A 19002-nucleotide genomic window follows, 5' to 3' on the forward strand; every position below is an offset into this window, starting at 1 on the left:
CGCAACGAGGAGCTCCGGAATGTTCTGGAGATAAAGATTTATATATGGAAAGTTGTTTTCAGGGTTCTGGAAAGTTTGGAATATTTCCCGGTTTTGACCGGGAAGCTTCTAGAAGGTTCCGGAGGGATCCGGAGGGTTCCACCTTGAGGCCCACCTATCCCTGGGCTAAATGGGCCTGTGAGGGAGCACCCTGGCCTTAATGGGCCGAGGGGCTAGCCCACAGGGCCCATGCGGCCAGGAGGAGAGTCCTGGCCGCGGGAGAGTCCTGGCCGCATGAGAGTCCTGGCCGCGGGAGAGTCCTGGCCATGGGATAGTCCTGGCCGGCCACGCCTCCTCTACCCCTATATAAATAGAAGGGGGGGCAAGGGAGAGAGACACCCCAAGCTTTCAGTTGGATCTCTCTCCCCTGAGCCCTCCTCTCCTCCTCTTCTCACGCGCACGGCGTAGCCCTGCCCGTGAGAATATTCACCATAGTCACCACGCCGTCGTGCTGCCGGGATCTCGTCTACCTCTCCCTCTCGCTTGCTGGATCGAGGAAGGAGGAGATAACGTGAAGCTGAACGTGTGGATACCAAGGAGGTGCTGTCCGTTCGGCACTGAGATTGATCTCATTGAAAATTCCACTACACCAACAACGATCTCGTGATCGTAACGCTTAGCGGTCTACGAGGGTATGGTGTTCATGATCCCTCTCGTTACATACATCTAGTATATATATTCTTGGGTTTCTTCCGCTCTTCTCGTAGGAAAATTTTTGTTTCCTATGCAACGAACCCATCAACTTTCTCCTGTCGATGCCGGCGGAGGTGAAGAGCGGGCAATGTCGATGCCTGCACAGCTCAAAGACAGCCAGACCACAGGGTCGGCACAGGCTGGAAGCGTCCCTCCCACCTTCTCTCTCTTGGGTGCCGCTGAGTCCATGGGTGGCCGCAAGATTGATGACAAGTACAAGGCAGAGGAGCAGAAGGCATGGGACAGTAAGAGGAGGCATAAAAAGAGGGGGCGCGGCGGCAAGACCATCAAGGAGTCCTCCAATGTCACTCAAGATGAGATGCACCATGTGCCTGACATAACTGGAGTCTGTGAGGACAATAGGCCTGACATTCTCATCAAGAACCCATATCAAGGCCAGAGATTCGAAAACGGATCCTATTTCGTGGCTAGGGAGTTCGACCGGGTGCTTCTTTACTATCCTGGAAGACCGACGGTCACCGAAGATTCCCTGCGTGCCGTGTCCAGAGAGATGCAAGAGGTTCATCAGTTCTACATGCAAGCATCAGCTGATTCTCAACAGCATGCCCAACAGATCAATGTTAGAATCCCAAAAGACTATGGCTTCTTTGACCAAGAAACCGGGATGATTCAGGAACGTTCTATCACCTTTGGTGTGGAGTTTCAACGAACTGTTCCACCTCTCCAACCGCCAAAAGCTTGATATCAACCTCTTAAGGCTGTGGTCTGCCAACCAAAGAAGAGAACTGCGGCGATTGGAGGTCAAAAAAGTAGCCATTCTAGACCCCGCGATGTTCAACTACGGTGACATCGGTCTTGAGCCAGAAAAGGATGCCTCAAGAACCATGGCATCTAAATACTTGGTGGCATGTCTCGAGAAATTCGCGGACCACGACTTCATCCTCTTCTTCCTTAATTTGGAGTAAGTTCAATTTTATATATGGAACCGTTTGTATTTTCTAATTCAGTCTTTCTTATACACCCTTAGATACTAAAGTTTGTTTCTTTTGAAAACAGAGACCATTGGGTCACGCTACTCATTTGTTTGCCTTGGTCCGTGGCTGCTACTGATGTCATATCCTTATGGAGAATGCCAGCATGTTCAAGCCTGAGTGGAAGGGGTTAGTCGCGGCGATGGAAGAGCACTAGCAGCCCCGAATGACAATGGGACACCGACCTAAATGGGTCGTCTGTAACATTCAAAGGTAGTTCGCCCATGTCATAAACAATGAGGTCATCAAGCCTAGTGGGGACTTCTACGAACACGTGGAACAAGTCGTGTCTAGGGTTCACCCACGACAATAGATATTCAAACTTGAAATAAGATACATTTGTATTCTTTATATGCTTCTATGAAATTTTGACACTTTGTAATTATGCTTCTATGAAATTTTGACACTTTGTAATCAATGTCGTGAACTGAGATACATTTGTATTCTTTATATGTTTTATATGATGCGGCTTATATACATTTGTATAATTTAAATGATGTGATGTGATGTGATGTGATGCGGCTTTATATGTATTTTTCTGTGATGAGATACATTTTTCTGTGCTGTATATATTATTCTGTGTATTTCCTGTGTATTTTCTGTGGTTTTAATTATTATTTTAAATAACGAAAATGTATCAGTATCGGTCGCTCGACCGACACTGATGTGGCAACGCGACCGTTACTGATGATGGGTATCATCAGTAACACGAAGTTAGTAACGGCGGCCCCGACCGTTACTGATGTTGTTTTTCGACCATTAGTGATAAGCATTTCTGTAGTAGTAGACGTTGAATCCCATTTCATAAACCGTCGAGTAGATCGAGAAGCATCACCGGCGACCAAGAGATTCAGAGGAAGCCATGAAGGAGGTGGCGAGGAGAGAGAGGCTATGCAAACCTTGACAGAGAGTGTGGGAACAAAGGGTACTGCAGATGGCTAAAGTTGCGCTCACTCACGTGGCTGCGCTTATCTGGATACTGATAGTTAGATAGGTCTTCCATGAACGCAGATGTCGAAACTTACCCTTCAATGTTGCATCACTGAAGTGATACTTTCTCTCTCTCCGGTTCTCTATTGAAAGGTTCGTGAATTGCGAACGGCGGCCGATACATTGCGCCGTGTTTAGCAAAAGAATTACCGAGGAGTGCTTGTGCTTCTGTGACTTGCGTAAAAAGAAAATTGCACGGTTATTAAGGCTAATGAAAAGATGTGATCAGGAGAACAGATCCCACCAGTCAGTTTCAACATGGCACACCATCTCAAGAAATGACGGCCGCAATTTGGTCGCAGATGGCTGAAGAGATCACGTACGAATACGACCGACTGCAGAAGCGGCTTTGCTCGCGGCGGCGGCGTTGCACATGCAACAAGCGTGGGGCCCTGATTGTTTGTTTGGGTTTCTACTTCAAATTTTGATGTTTTTAACAATTTCAAAAGCATTTCTTTCGTTTACACAACCAAAAGCTGAAGCAGAAATCCGAACAAACGTTGGGCCGGCCGGGGGCGGTGCGGCTGAAAAACAGATTGGGCTCGGTAGAGCTCGGGCCGAGCCCATCTTCTCATCAGCCAGAGCGGGCTGAAGATTTGACCACCTGACCCCAGCCAAGTCGCCCCTTTCACCACCCCGGCCCAGTCCACAACGGTCAGAGCCGCACCGGGTTTGTGCGATGGTTTTGTGGAACTTATTTATACCAAAAGGTTGAGATTATGGCCGAAAAACGAGTTCACCATTGGGTGGGCGGAATGCATCCTATTACACCGAAATTAATGATGTTGCTAGTCCTCTGTTCTCCTGAGTGTATGATGGATGAAAGTCCTCTGTTCACTTCCCCCACAAAGTGTGAAACTTCAGTCGTCCAGACTCCATCCGGAGCCATTCAGTTTTCCATCAGCAAAGTCAAATACGACCTTGGATGCACAAAATATAGACCAATGGATCAAACTGTTCCTCCTACATGGTCTCGAAAGATCGTCATGTCACCAGCCCTTGTCTCAAGACAAACCGATGAATTTCAAAAGTTTCAGGCTCCATCACATTTTCTGAGGATGTATTCATGTACCTGCTATACTAACAGACATTGTACTTTGTAGACACAAAAATTAGGGACAACACTAACTTCCTTGATGTAGGTTTGCGAAAATTGCCGACACAACAATTGATTTACTGACAACAAGAGGAAGATTGTTTCTGTTTGTCTACAACACAAATTCTATATGGGCAACCGATGAAAACTCCCGTTCAGTGAAAATCTGAAAACTTCGGTCCTAAGCCGTTAGATCAAGAATACACGGTTCAGATCAGAGGTGGGACTCCCACAAGCCACTTAAACAACATTTTACGGAAAACCTCCTGCTCTTAATCTTTTTCTTGGAAACTGATTCACCGGAAAGGGGAAAAAAAAGGCACGAATTGTCTTCTATCCGTCTGGCTCTGGCGATGCCGCCGCCAGGAGGCGCTTCCCAGGCCGGGCGCTGACGCTGGCCGTCCCATGGAGAGTAAAGCAAAGCAATAACTCTGTTTTTTTCAGCAAAGCAATAACTCTGTTTTCGTCAGCAAAATAGCAGGTTCGGCAGTATGTAGCTTCAGTAACTTTCTTCAGCAAAGGAACAGGTGCAAATGCAGGTCCCGTCCCATGGAGAGTGGTCGCAGCATCAGGTCGCCGTCGCATGGAGTCTGAAGGTTGTGCCGTCGCATGGAGGTCGTGGCATGCCGTCGATTCGCCGGGTCGTGGAGGCCGCCGCCATCAGGTCAGCACCGCCGCTGCCAGTTGCGCGTGGGGAGGAGATTACCTAGGGAGAGGCCACCTCCTCCAGCGGGTGGGCCGTGGCCGAGTCGCAGTCAGGGCCGTCGATGTCGCCATGGAGGAAGGGCCGAGCTCATGGGTGGGGATTGGAGGAATTGTTACGTCGCCGCGAGGAAAATGCAGGGGGATTTGCACAAAAGTGCGTTTAGGAATTCCTACGTCTGATTTGAGCTGTGTATTCTTGATCTAACGGCTCAGGATGAAAGTTTTCAGGTTTTCACTGGACGGGAGTTTTCACCGGATACGTCACCTTCTATATGTACAAGCTGCCTGTGCATCTCTTTGCAGATTTCAATATCAGCTGAGCAAATCCAGCTAGTGAAGGTATCTCAACTTATATAGAGACACCGTGTCGTCCACCATAGCACCGCCGATCTGCAATGGTTTTCGTAGAAAGTTGTGACACCCTTACTGTTGATGGTATGAGCATCTTACCACTAGTCTTCAAAACGCCATCGGAATGATGAAACCATGGATTTTTCATGAGGGAAACAAAATGTATGAAGCGACGCATTCCTGATCACACAGAGCGAGCAGAGCATCGATCTCTCCGTGAAATATAAATATGTGCGGTTACCTGGTTTCATGGTTCGCTTGGTTATAGGTTGAGTTTCGTCCAAAGATTAGGATGCTATGTTCGATTAAGCTTGTCCACGTATGAGAGATTGGAGGCAAACAAAATGAAGCTGTATGTGATAGTTTTTCATGGACCGCGGTAGTGTATCCATGTTTCGGTAAATACGAGGCCCGTCGGAGTTGGGCAATATCCAACACTCAACGCCTGACTGATTCCATGTCTTCCCGTCTCCATCCCAAAGTCACCGACTTTAACACCGTCCGGCCAGAATCCTCCCCTTTCTGGGCCTTCTTCACTCACTTTGTCGTCCGTCCGTCGAGGTTAGCAGCAGTGCAAAGATCTTACTGTCGAGTAGATCAAGAACCATCACCAACGGCTAATAGAGGAGGAGGACCATGTGATTAGCAGTGGAAGACTGCCGGTGTGCTGCACCGTCGAGGGGCGTCTCTACGGCCAGGAAGAACAAGATGCAGCAACCTCGGCCAGCGCCTATGTCGGACCACAGACGAGGCGGCGCCCGCGTTGCCTGTCCATGGCGGCGACCGGCGGCGCGGCTGACAAACAGACTGGGCTCCGTGCAGCTCAACCACCCCGGCCCAGTCCACCACGGTCACAGCATCACAGGTGGTTTTTTTTAAGAAAAAGAACTACCGAAAACCAGCAATTATGTGCCACAAACCCCTTCAGTGTTATGGTTTTGTGCAAAAACAAATATTTATCGCATGGATTTGTGCAATTTATTAGTACCAAAAGGATGAGATTAAGGCCGAAAAACGAGTTCGCCATTGGCTGGGCGTAATGCATCCTCTGACCCCTAAAGAATGCACCTTCTTTTTAGCAAAACAATGTCATTAATTACGACATAACCAAATAGTCCAGAAAACTGTTGCGGCCTACTAAAATGAGGGGACGCAAATTCTTGTCCACCCCAACAACTAAGGATAAAAAATGTGAACCATATTGTTTGGAAGTACAATATTAAAAGCCAAATTGACTGCTCTCCAAGCAACCTTTGCCATTGTGCAGTCAAGAAAAAGGTGTTGGATAGTCTCTTGTTCATAGCAGAAAACACAACGAGTGTCCCCTTGCCACCTATGCTTAATCGAGTTGTCATTTGTTAGTATAACCCCCCGACAAATAAACCAAAGACTTTTGAGCGGTAGCTTTATTAGACGCCAAAATAATTTCGATCTAAAGCGGACCCATATGTTCATAAATCTTGAATACATTGACTTAACGAAAAAAATCACTAAGGTAAGGAGGTTCCATCGGATGGAGTCTTGTTCGGTCGTTAAATTAACTGAAGCAACCGGAACAATAATTTGGTTCCATGCCTCAAGGTGGTGGCCGAGCAATGTTCGGCGGAACTCAACATGTGGGTGAGAGACTCCAAGAACCAAAGCCACCGTGACATGTTGTGTTCAACTAAGCTTGCCCACATATGAGAGATTGGAGGCAAACAAAATAAAGCAGCGTGTGACAATTTTTCCTGGACCGCGGCAATGTATCCGTCTTTGACTCACTAGGAGGCCCATCAGAGTTGCGCAATATCCAACACTGAACGCCCGACTTCTCCGATATCGCGGCCATGCCCATCCCAAAGTAACCGAGGTTAACAGCGTCCGGCCGGAATGTTCTGCTTCCTCAGCCTTCCTCCCTCCCTCCGTCGTCTCTCCGTCGAGGTTAGCATGAGGTGAGAGAGCCGGAGAAAAGCATGAAGGAGGTAGCGAGAAGGGGAGGCTATGCAAACCTTGATCGGTGGGACGGGAACAGAGGGTATGGCTAAAGTTGGGCTTATGTGGCTGCACTTAATTATCTGGATAATAGCTAGCTAGATATGTCTTCCATGATTGTAGATGTCAAAACTTCAGGTTACATGCATGTTGGGTTTTTGAAAGAAAGGAAAAAGCACAAAACCGGCAAGTGCCACCAGCCCCTTCAATACGATGGTGGTGAGATTTTAGGCCCAAGAAACGAGTTCTTCACTGGCTGGGGTAATGCATCCTCGGGCACCAAAATGAATGATGTTACTAGTCCTTGGAGTGTTTGCTCTCGTTTGAAACTAGCAGAGGGATGCCAGAATTCAGCAACAGAAAGCCAACGAATATGGATGAATTCTTGTCGCTCTTAGTTAGCCTTCCAAGTTCCAATGTTTGTTCCATTCAAATAACTTTTAACTTTGTATGTTCTTGATTGAATGTAGAAATTGTATGTTCATTCGTTAGGTGCTGGTCATTATATTTGGCTTCTGTCCACATCGGTTGTTTACCTGTATTCCCCTGAACATGATGGATCAAAGTCCTTTATTCTGATCTCTGCTACAGTTTAGGGGAAAACCCTAGCGCCCCATCAACCACTCATGCGACTCCCACGGCGATTTCCCGCCGCCACCCCCAACCACCCCGTTCTCCGCCCATCTCTCTCCCTGCCGCTGCCGCCAGCGGCCGCCGGCCGGTCCGCAGTGGCGGCAGGGCCTTCTAGCCGCTGTCCTTCCATCTCCTCCTCTCACCCCTCTTCCCTCCCCTCTCTCTAACATGCGTGGCGGCATGTTTCTGACGACGGGGGCCAGACGTGCTGCGGTCCGATTCCTGCAACGAAGGTTGGGCTTGCGGTGGTGCTAGCGCGCAGTCCTCGTGTTTAGACAAAGAATTACAAGAAGTTCTCCTGTGATACAAATAAAATCGAAGAGAAAATTACGCAAAACCACCACCTTTGAGGCACATCTCTAGAAAAGCCACCTTTTTTTATTTTTTTCAAATCACCACCACTTTTGTGGTCCGCTGTACTCCCACGCACTGATTTCGTTGTTGATCGTGTTTTGACGGTATTAACAGTGGGCCCCACCTGTCGGTGCCACCGTGGCGCCATGCTGTACAAACCGTCCGAGCTGTCCTAACCAGAATGCACCAAAGATGCTCGTTGGACCTGGGTTCTGTCTCGAAGAAGACGAAGGCATCCGCCCTCGCTGCGGTTCTCGCCGCCTCACAACCAGATCCCAAGCCTATGCCGGTGTAGGCTGCCACCGTCGGCCACCCATAGCCCCATGCGAACCATGGCATCCGGCACCTGGTCATAGAAGAACTCGAGCTGGCCGACGAAGGTGAACACCTCGCCGGCGCTGATGACGAAGTACTGTGGCACCTGCCGGAAGATGGAGAAGCCACGGGTTCCGATGACGTGGAGGCGGACGAGCTCGAGGATCCCGGCCGTGAGCATGGCGAGGATGGAGATCACGGCACGCTCTACCGCCACCCGCGCCCCGGCGACTCCCCGCTCATCCTTGCCGCGCAGGTGCTCGTCGCCGCCGCCTGCAAGTGGAATCTCCTCGAGCCGCGAGCCGCTGTACGAGACCCCCGACAAGGAGTCCAGAATCGAGGGCAGCCACAAGCTCGAGCGCGCCCACGACGGCGACGTGCTGGCGGCGGCGACGGTCTCCGATGCGGGCAGATTCCGGTGCGAGCCTTTGCGGCGAGGGATTCGAAAAGTCGACGCGGTGCTCCCGCGTGCGGCGTCTCGACATGGTTGCCTCGGGAGGAGGATTTTGGATGCGGCGGCTCTTGGGGAAGAGAAAGAGCGGAGGGGGAAGAAGAGAGCTACCAAGGGACACCCCGGTCGCGTCGACCCCTCCCGGCGCCGCTCGCGCCGACGCGCTTGCCGTCGCTGCTAGCTAGCCGCCGCCTGCGCTTCTGGCGCAGCCTGCACCTTGCCACCTCAACGGCATCATCAGCCACGAGCGCGTCCCACGGGTGCTGCAGCTCGGCTTGAGGAGAAAATGAGGGAGGGACGATGGGGAGAAGGAGAGCGTGGGGAGGGGAAGAGAGGTGAAGCCCGGGGCCGGGGGATAAGAAGATGGAGACGGGCGGCAGGGCCAGCCGGAGCAGTGGCCGCAGGACAGAGATTGGACGGCAAGGGGACGGGACCAATTTGTGCAGGACAGATATGGGACAGCTCTTGCAATGTGGCGTCACGGTGGCACCGACAGGTGGGTCTCCTGTCAGTTTTACCGTCAAAATGCAATCAACAACGAAATCCATCAGACCGCAAAAGTGATGGTAATTTGAAAAAAATAAAAAAATGTGGCTTTCTTATAAATGTGTCTCAAATGCAGAGGTTTTGCGTAATTTTCTCTAAAATTGAATGATTATTGAAGCTAATGAAAAGATGTGATTAGCAGTGGACTACCGCCGGTGTGCTGACTCTACGGCCAGGAAGAGAATGCTCTGCTCTTGTGCTGATGGGGCCAGCAATATGATGCAGCAGCGTCAGCACAGCACAGGGCTGACAAACAGAGACTGGCTCGGTGCAGCTCGGCCCGAGCCCATCTTCTCATCAGCCCGAGCAGAGCTGAATTTCCCAACGCGTTTAGCAGTCCGGGCGGAGCCTGGCTCGAGGCCCAGAGCGGCCCGAAGATTTGACCACCCCGGCTGAGTTTGTTTGCCAGCCCGTTTGACCACCCTGGCCCGGTCCACCACGGTCACAGGTGGTATTTTGAAGAAAAAAAAATACTCCAGCAATTATATGCCACCAGCCCCTTCAGTGACGTGATGGTTCAGTGCAATTTATTACATTACTAGCGAGAGGATGAGATTAAGGCCCAAAATTGATAGAGTTCACCATTAATTGGCTGGGTGTAATGCGTCCTCTGACACCCAAATGATATTACTCCGTATTAATCTTTGGAGCGTTTGCTCATTTGAAACTAGCAAAATGATCCTCCACATGGCAAGTAAGCCAATAAATTTGTATGCATTCTCGTTGCTCTTACCTTTCCGAGTTCAAATTGTTCATTTTATTCAAAGCCCTTTTCAGTTCATATGTTCATATGTTAGGTTCATATATTAGGTACTTTGTACATTATATCTGGCTTCTGTCCTATCCACCTCGGTTATTTAACTTGTACGACGGATGGAAGTCCTCTGTTCCCCTCAAAGGAAACTTCACTCGTCCAGGCTCCATCTGGATCAAACTGTTCCTCCTACATGGCCTCCAAAGATCACCATGTCACGATACTGCCTCTGGCCACCAAAAATTGTAGGACACAAGCTGCCTACCAAAAAATCCTTTACTTGCGAACTTGGGTTTTTTCGAAAAAATCAGATTGTTCTCAGAAGCACAACCTTGGACCAAAAACCATAGATCGTGCCTTTCTTGGCTACATATATACTCCTTGAAGCAGTGGAAAGCACTCTGTTTTCACATATCTCACCATCCACGGGTCTCACCAAACACGAAACATGGACTGAAACTCACTAGACACGACCCACTAAACTGTGGCAAGCCAATTATGTCATGGATAACATGGTTCGTATGTTCAGCCTGACCATGCACTTGCAAAAAAAATTAGGTCCTCTATCTCTGGCGGACAAATTAACATTTTGTTTCCCTCCAATCCCCCAACCCTCGGGTTGATATGGTACGTACAGTGTGACCAACTGACCATTACTGAATCTATCTGGAGTACAAAGAGCTAAAAGGGCTTATACGTCCTCGATTCTTCCCTTGATGGGTGTGTATGTCTATGTCAATTCGAGGCACAATCACTGCTAGATCAACTCAGCTAGAATTTGCGAATATATAGCTTCAAGACCTCCCACTTAATTACTATTCCCTCTGTTCCTAAATACTTGTCGTGGTTTTAGTGCAAATTTACACTAAAACCACGACGAAGTATTTAGGAATGGAGGAAGTAGCTTGCAAACGGCACCAAAGTTGTGAGGAGGCCTTCTCACAACTATCATCATATATCCATGTTTGACTCTGAGGAGAAGGGTTGTTCGATGCCGAAATCTCTCTACAGCATGCATGTTGCTTGCTGTTCCTTTGTGGGAGTTGTGATTTCTTGGCTGTTGATGCATGCATGGGCATCGATCTTACCATTATGTTTCAAAACGCCATTCGAATGATGAAAGCATGGATCTTTCATGAGGGAAACAAAATGTATGAAGCGGCGCATTCCTGACGCAGAGAGAGCAGAGCATCTCGATATATGCAATATAAATATGTGTAGTTACCTGATTTCGTGGTTCGCTGGGTTATGGGTTGACTTTGGTCCAAAAATTAGGATGCTGTGCTCATTAAGTTTGTTCACGTACGTACGAGAGATTGGAGGCAAACAAAATAAAGCAAAGCAGCATGTGACAACTTTTCATGGACCGCGGGAGTGTAGCTATGTTTGAGTCAGTATGAGGCATGTCGGCGCTGGGCAATATCCAACACTGAACGCGCGACTACTCCCATGACTTCCGGTCTCCATTCCAAAATCTCCCAATTTAACACCATCCCGCCAGAATTCTTCGCCTTCCTCCCTGGCTGGTTAGCACTAGTGTAAGATATCTTGCGGTCCAGTAGATCGAGGCTGGCGGCGGGTGAGATCGAGAAGCATCACCAGCTACTAGACAGCCGGAGGAAACAGGAAGGAGCTGGCGAGAAGAAGAGGCTATGCAAACCTTGAGAAGTTAACGAGGGGACGCTCGCTTATCTGAAACGCGGATGTCAAAAATTTCAGATACATGTAGCATCCATGTGCAATATGTCGTTTGTAAAAGATTTATGAATTGCGGACCGCGGAATGCACTGAACCGTTTTTAGCAAAAAGGATTACAAGAAGGACTTATATACTCATTCCGTCCCGAATTAACTGACGTGGATTTGTATAGATTCCACGTCAGTTAATTTGGGACGGAGGAAGTGTGCTTCCTGTAAGAAAAGATCGCACGATTTTTAAAGCTAATGAACAAGCGAGTCCTGGAGCAGGCGGCAGCATTGCACATGCAACAAGCATCGTGGCTGGCAGTTTGGATATGGGCCTAATCTCCCGGCGAGCAGGGGCGCGGAAGGCGGCGACCGGCGGCCAGGTTGCAGCGGCGCGGCTGACAAACAGAAGACTGGGCTCGAGCCCATCTTCTCAACAGCCCAAAGCAGAGCTGAATTTCTACAGAGCGGCCCGAACATTTGATCAGCACAGCCCAGTCTTTTTGCCAGCCCGTTTCTCCACCCCGGCCCAGTCCACCACGGTCACAGGATGGGTTTTTAAGGAAAAAAAACGAAAACCGGCAATTATGTGCAATTTATTACTACCAAGGATGAGATTAAGGTCAAAAAACGATCGAGTTTTTCATTGGCTCGGGCACCAAAATGATGTTAGTAATCCTTGGAGTGTTTGCTCATTTGAAACTAGCAGATTGATGCCAGAATTCAGCAGAATTCAGCAACAGAAAGCCAACGAATATGTGTGAATTCTTGTTGCTCTTACCCTTCCAAGTTCCAATTGTTCGTTTCATTCGAATGCCTTTTAAATTTGTATGTTCTTGATTGAATCTAGAAATTTTATGTGTCATCCGTTAGGTGCTGGCCAGTATTATTGGCTTCTGTCCACCTCGGTTGTTTACCTGTATTCCCTTGAATATGATGGATGAAAGTCTTGTGTTCCCCCTCAAAGGAAACTTCAGTGGTCCAGAGACTCCAGCCTATCTGGAGCCATTCAGTGTTTCATCAGGAAAGTCGAATACGACCTTGGATGTACTGCAAAATATAGACGAACTGATCAAACCGTTCCTCTTACATGGCCTCAAAAGATCACCATGTCGCAAGACTGTCTATAGCCTCTCGTCTCAAAACAAACTGAAATTTCAGAAGTTTCAGGCTTATTTTCTGAGGATGTGCCTGCTATTCCAAAAGACACTGTTGTACTTCGTAGACAAGAAAATTACGGGCAATAATAACTTCATTGGTGTATGTCTGTGAAAATTTCCTACACAACATATGATTCACCGACAACGGGACGAATTTTTTTTCTGCTTGTCTACAACCTGAAATCCTATATGTACAAGCTGCCTGTGCATCTCTTTGTAGATTTCAAAATCAGCTGAGGTAATGGGCAATGGCTCCAACGGTCTACTCCCCTCTGGAGGCGACTCCGAAGGCGATTGCCGCCCTCGCCCCACCCACCGCTTCCTCCCCATCTCCGGCCACCACCACGCCCCCCACGTCACCCTTTTCTAGGCCCTCCGCACTCCCGCTCACCTCTTCCTCCGCCTTGGCTTCCCCGGATGAGGATTGGACCCTTGCCGCCCTCCGTCTTCAAGCTTATTTCGACCAACTCACCTCACCCTCCGTCAACCTTGAGGCCCCCTCGTGTGCTGCCTTCTCTTTCGTGGAGCTCTTCCAGGATCTGGTTGACGCGGGTTATGATCCCTTGGAGGCTTTCCGCTGCGTCTGCCGCGAAGATGCCGCTCGACGCCGCTCTGGAGCTGTCACTACTCCGTTTCTTGCGGAGTTTCTTCAAGCCTTTCCCCAGTTCGTCCCCGTTACTTTGCCTGCTCCCCCTTCCCGCACACTTTCCACCACTTGCTCTTCTCGCCCGGTTCTTTCGTCAGGAACAGAGGACCTTCCCCTGCTGGATTACAGTCCAAGCCACTCCTTCGCCAGGGAAATCTTCCACAAACTTCGGCAACCTGTTCACCCCCTCAGTCAACGGCAGAACTTCCTCTTGGTTGTTTCTTTCGGGCGGGCCAATTTCCGCCTTTTCCACACCTCGGTTGCTCAGGCGATCGAAGCTGCTACGGGTGGGAGAGCCAATCTTCTGCAGGTCCTCCACCTGAGTGGACAGGTGTTCAGATTCTCTGTCAGCAGCAAGAAAGTTGGTCTGGAGCTCATTCATCTGCGGTCTTTCTCATGTAAGAGCTTCAAATGCTTTTTCCATCTCTGGAGTGGGGGAGGACCAAATTGGAGGAAAGAATTCTCCTCTTGGTCTAAAGAGCAGGAAGAGGAATGGCAAGTGGTCTGTTCTAATCGCCGGAGGATCTCTGCTACTTTCGCGGCCATGTCTAATGGTAGAAAGTTCGGAATTCGCCCCATTCTCAAGCGACCTGGTCATGCCCGTTCAAGCTCCAAGCGGTTGGCCTTCGCGGATCGCCTCTCCTATGCTGCCTGCCCTGGATATGATTTTCTGGCGTCCAAACTTCGGCGATCGGCTCCCTCCTTTGCCGTCGGAGAGATTCAAGTCCCGTTGCTGTCTGAACCCAAGCTCCCCTTGGTTCTTGGGCTCCGACCTGCTCCGGCCAATCGGGTCATGGCTAAGACACTTGATGGGACGAGACAGAACGGGCTGGAGTGTTCTGTCAACCAGGGGATTTTTTATTCTAATCCTCTTTTGCAAGGCAATGATGACCTGAGAAGGCATCACGCCATCTCTGACCAGCGTCTAGTCAAGTCAACTTCGAAGGACTCCCTTCGCCCCTCTGTCCTGAACGTTTGCTCGGTCCCGAGAGGTCTATCACATAGCCTTTTGTCCGGTATGCGGGCTACGGGGCGTAGCCTCTCAGCTCTCTCTTGGGCCGTCTCCGTGCGTGGGCTTCTCCCTCTCCTGATGGAACACGTGGCCTCCCTTGGGCCCCCCTGTAAGCTTCCAGGTCCTGGATCCCACTGGAGCATTACTCCCAGCTGCCTCGGTTCCAATGTCCCATCTCTTGGGCTTCCTTCTCACTTAACCTGGGAGGAGAAAACCCCAATCCCACCGCTCCCCATTCCATCGCCTCTACCACCACCTAACTTCACCATGTCCAACTTCAACTTCGATCCCACGCCCTGGGTCCCCGCCGGAATGTAGTGGCTAGACGGCAGTGAGGAGCAAAACCTTGAGGAGCACATCTTCTTTGGCGGTATTCCGGCCCGCCACCATGAGGACCACGCCATCACCATTGTTGAGCCGGAGGTGCCGGTCTTCGAGCGCATCCCGGCGCTGCAGCAAATCATCAACACCATCACCCCCCCCCCTTCAACGTCGTCGTCCAAGGATCTTGGACTCACGTCTTCAGAGTTGGAGTCCTCCAGCTCGAGGATGTTCTTGCGCGGGATCGCCTTGTCGGTCAGCCGCTCATACAGATGGAAGGCTGCCGCGAGCTTTACTTCATCCGCCACGACGAGGCCACCAATGCACGCTGCACCGACGCGTCCGGATTTACTACATCATGTATTTTGGCTGGCCGCTCGATTTCATCGATGCCAACTTCTTTCGCCGAGCGGTCTCAAGGTTTGGGGTGCTGCTTAACTGGGTTGACCGGCACAACCAGAAGACCTACATCCTTCTCCGCTGCCTGGTCAAGGATAACCTCATGGTTCCTCGCAGTACGATCGTTGAGCACATCAGTGAGACGGGTGGAAGAGGACGGTCCTGGACGGTCCCCATGATTGTCCTTGTCGGAGACTTTGACGACATGCTCCCTTTTGAGGAGGAGCTCCCGGAGAATCACAATAGGCACATCCTCATGCCACCCTCCCCCCATGATGAAGGCTAGGACCCCTGGGGCGCTCCTCAAGAGGAACCCGCCCATATCGGCGGTTGGCCAGGTCAAGAGGACCTACTGGAGGAGCCGGAGCTACCGGGTTCGCCGGTTGATCGTCGAGCGCCCAACATTCTTCCCCGACGCGCTATCAGGGGGCCGGCGAGATCCAGCTCTTCTGAACCTCCGTCCCCCAAGGCGAGGCGCCTCCTTTCTCTGTCCGTGGCAAGCAACAAGGGATTTGCATCAGAGAAGATCGTGCCGCCCATGCAGCTGACTCAGTGGACGACTTGCTGCATCAGCTTGGCGAGGTTCATGCCCCCCTGCCTTCACACTTTGATTCTGATGTTCAACTCCAGTTAGCACCACTTGAGTAGCATGAATTAGATCAGAATCTTCAGTTATCTCTTGCTCCACCGGAGGACCCTTTTGATAGAAAAGGGAAAACACCGATTTTTTTTCGACCTTTTGGGGAGGGATCTGCAGCTATGGGTGCTGCTATGGGTCCAGCGCTCGCCAAAAAATCCATGCAGCTTATCCAACCTCATGTCCCGGGTCTCACGCCCCGGCGATCGGAGATCCCTAGATCACTTGGGAATCAAGATACTGCCGAACCGATCATCACACCCTCAGTCCCCGCCCCCATCAGTGAGACTGGTTCAGTTGGCGCTGCTGTTCTTGATATCATCTGTCAAAACAAGGAGATCATGCAGAACATTGCTCCCACTAGTGGCAAGAAGAAACTCCTGCAATGTTACCTCAATGATCTCTTGGAACGGCTCTCCGATGAGCCTGATGTGGATTCTGAAGATGAGATCTCTCCTATCCGCAAATGCAACATCCAAGCGTCTCCTGAAGAATCTGCCAAGCCCATTCACAAGGAGCACCTTCACTCTGCTCACCCTGCTGACTCCATATCACCCAAGCGCGCCAAGAGCTGTAGTATCACATACTCATGAAGGAGCAAGAAGACCCCCTCCCCTGCGGCATCACATGGGGACGTTTCTTCCCGCCCTTCTAATGCTGATTTTGTGGGCCGCTCCCATAGAAGGTCCAGGCCCATCCCAAGAGTTACATCCGAGGTCCACCGTAGCCCCAGAATTCAGAAGTAGTCACGGGGTTTCAAGCGTGACTATGTGGCCATGGGAAAAGGAAAGCAAACAACATCTTTGCCTCTTCCTGATTTTAGCATTGAGGCCTCTGGGCTGCAGATGGATGAGCTTCCGATGGAGTTTAGCCAGCATCTGAAGATGAAGACAGTACCAGACCCAATCACGCTCCAACTTGCAGCTTCGATTGCGGCTAACTTCTGTGGTGTACCCCCTGGTGAGGTGCAAGCGCTTGATCAACCAACTGCAGAGAAGATTGATGAAGATGAAGACCCAGGAGATGGAGACGAGGATCCAAGAGACTAGAGGTGGCTTTGAAGATAGCTTGGGATGGATTTACTTTTTTGTGCCAGACTTGTTTATGGCAGTTTCTGAGTTGAAATTGTGTTCCAACCATGGGATTTCTTTGTTAATTTGTGGTTATGTCTAGAACTTCTGTTACTTGTTGTTGTTCCTGGAACCTTTTATGCTGGAACATTAGAAGGGTGAATGCTTCTAAAAAACAGGATGTTGTTAAAGCTCGCGCTTCTCAAATTCGAGCTTCAATTATCTGTCTTCAGGAGACCAAGCGATCCCACTTTGATCATTTCTTCATTCGTCGTTTGGCCCCTCCTAACATTACTGATTTTGCTTTTGTCCCCGCTTCGGGCTCTATGGGCAATTCCGGGGGCATTCTCACTGCTTGGGATGGAAAACTTTTTGAATGGGCTGTTGTTGAAGCTCATTCTTTTGGGCTTTATATTTGTCTAAATTCTCGGATTTCTTCTGATTGCCTGCACATTATTAACATCTATGGGCCTTGTTCTGAGCCCCATAGAACAGAATTCTTGGATTGGTTAATGGGCCTGGAGATCGATGAAGCTGAAAACTGGCTTTTTCTGGGTGATTTTAACTTTTATCGCTCATTGGACAACCGTAATAAACCAGGAGGCAATTTCCAGGACATTTTATGCTTTAAAAATACTATTGCAGCCCTTGATCTGGCTGAACTCCCCATCATCGGTCGCGCCTTCACTTGGAGCAACATGCAAACTAATCCACTCCTGGAGCAAGTGGATTGGTTTTTCACCTCCAATGCTTGGAGCATCAATTACCCCAGCACCAAGGTTTTCCCCCTCGTTCAGGACATCTCGGATCATGTGCCCTGTCACGTTACTATCTCTTCGGCCATCCCCAAGGCTAATGTCTTCAGATTTGAGAATTTTTGGGTCAACTTGCCGGGCTTCCTCCAGGTTCCATGCTTACTGGAATCTACCCACCAGGCGTGGCACTTCTGCGGGTATTATTAGCTCCCAAGCTCAAATCTGTAAGGAGAGGCCTTAGAATTTGGAGCAAGCGTAAATCTCAATTCGATGTTTGGATCAGACATAGTGAAGCAATCATCATCATTCTTGATCTCGTGGAGGAATTAAGACAACTCAATCACATTGAATGGAATCTCAGAACACTTCTCAAGTAGCACGTTGTCAATCTTCGAACCAATCAGCATATATACTGGAAAAATAGATGCACTATTCGATGGACCAAGTTCGGGGATGAGAATTCTAAGTTCTTTCACTTGATAGCCACTAGAGCCCTCCGAAGAAATATTGTCCCTCACCTGAGGCGCTTGGATGGCTCCATCGCTGACACTCACCACGGCAAGGCTGAAGTCCTCTGGCAAACTTTTCAGGGAAGAATGGGGCAACATTCTAACTGTCACATGCACTTTAACCTGGAAGATTTAATCCCTGCACATGATGTGGATCTTTCTCTTCTTTCAACCCCTTTCTCTCAAACTGAAATTGAAAATGATGTTAAGGATATGCCTTCAGATAGAGCTCCAGGATCAGATGGATTTAATGGCTTATTCTTCAAAAAATGCTGGGATATCATCAAAGGGGATATCTTCAATCTCTGCAATGATTTTTGCTTTCATAATGTGGATCTTGCTTAAATTCCTCTTTCATCACCCTCATCCCAAAAATCACTGCCCCGGAGACTGTCAACGATTTCAGGCCTATTTCGCTGCTTAACTCCTGCCTTAAATTGATTACCAAGATCTTGGCAAACAGGCTCCAAAAAGTGATTCTGAAGCTCGTTCACAAAAATCAATATGGTTTTCTCAAGACCCGAACCATACAGGAATGCCTGGCTTGGACTCTGGAATATCTTCATCAATGCAAGCATTCTAGGAGGGAAATTGTTGTTGTTAAATTAGATTTTGAGAAGGCATTTGACCTTATTGATCACTCTGCCATCCTCCGCATGCTTGAGAGTTTGGGTTTTGATAAGAGATGGATTGATTGGATCGACAACATTCTTAGCTCAGGAACATCGGCTGTCCTTCTCAATGGCGTTCCTGGAAAGTTCTTCCACTGCAGGAGGGGTGTTAGACAAGGAGATCCCCTTCCCCCCCTTCTTTTTGTTTTGGCTGCTGATTTGCTTCAGGCAATTATCAACAAGGCATTCCGCATGCGTCTCCTTTCCCTCCCCATTCCCAATGGTGATATGGAATTTCCCATAA

The sequence above is a fragment of the Brachypodium distachyon genome, chromosome 4 (assembly GCF_000005505.3).
Source record: "Brachypodium distachyon strain Bd21 chromosome 4, Brachypodium_distachyon_v3.0, whole genome shotgun sequence".
NCBI classification, from domain to species: domain Eukaryota; kingdom Viridiplantae; phylum Streptophyta; class Magnoliopsida; order Poales; family Poaceae; genus Brachypodium; species Brachypodium distachyon.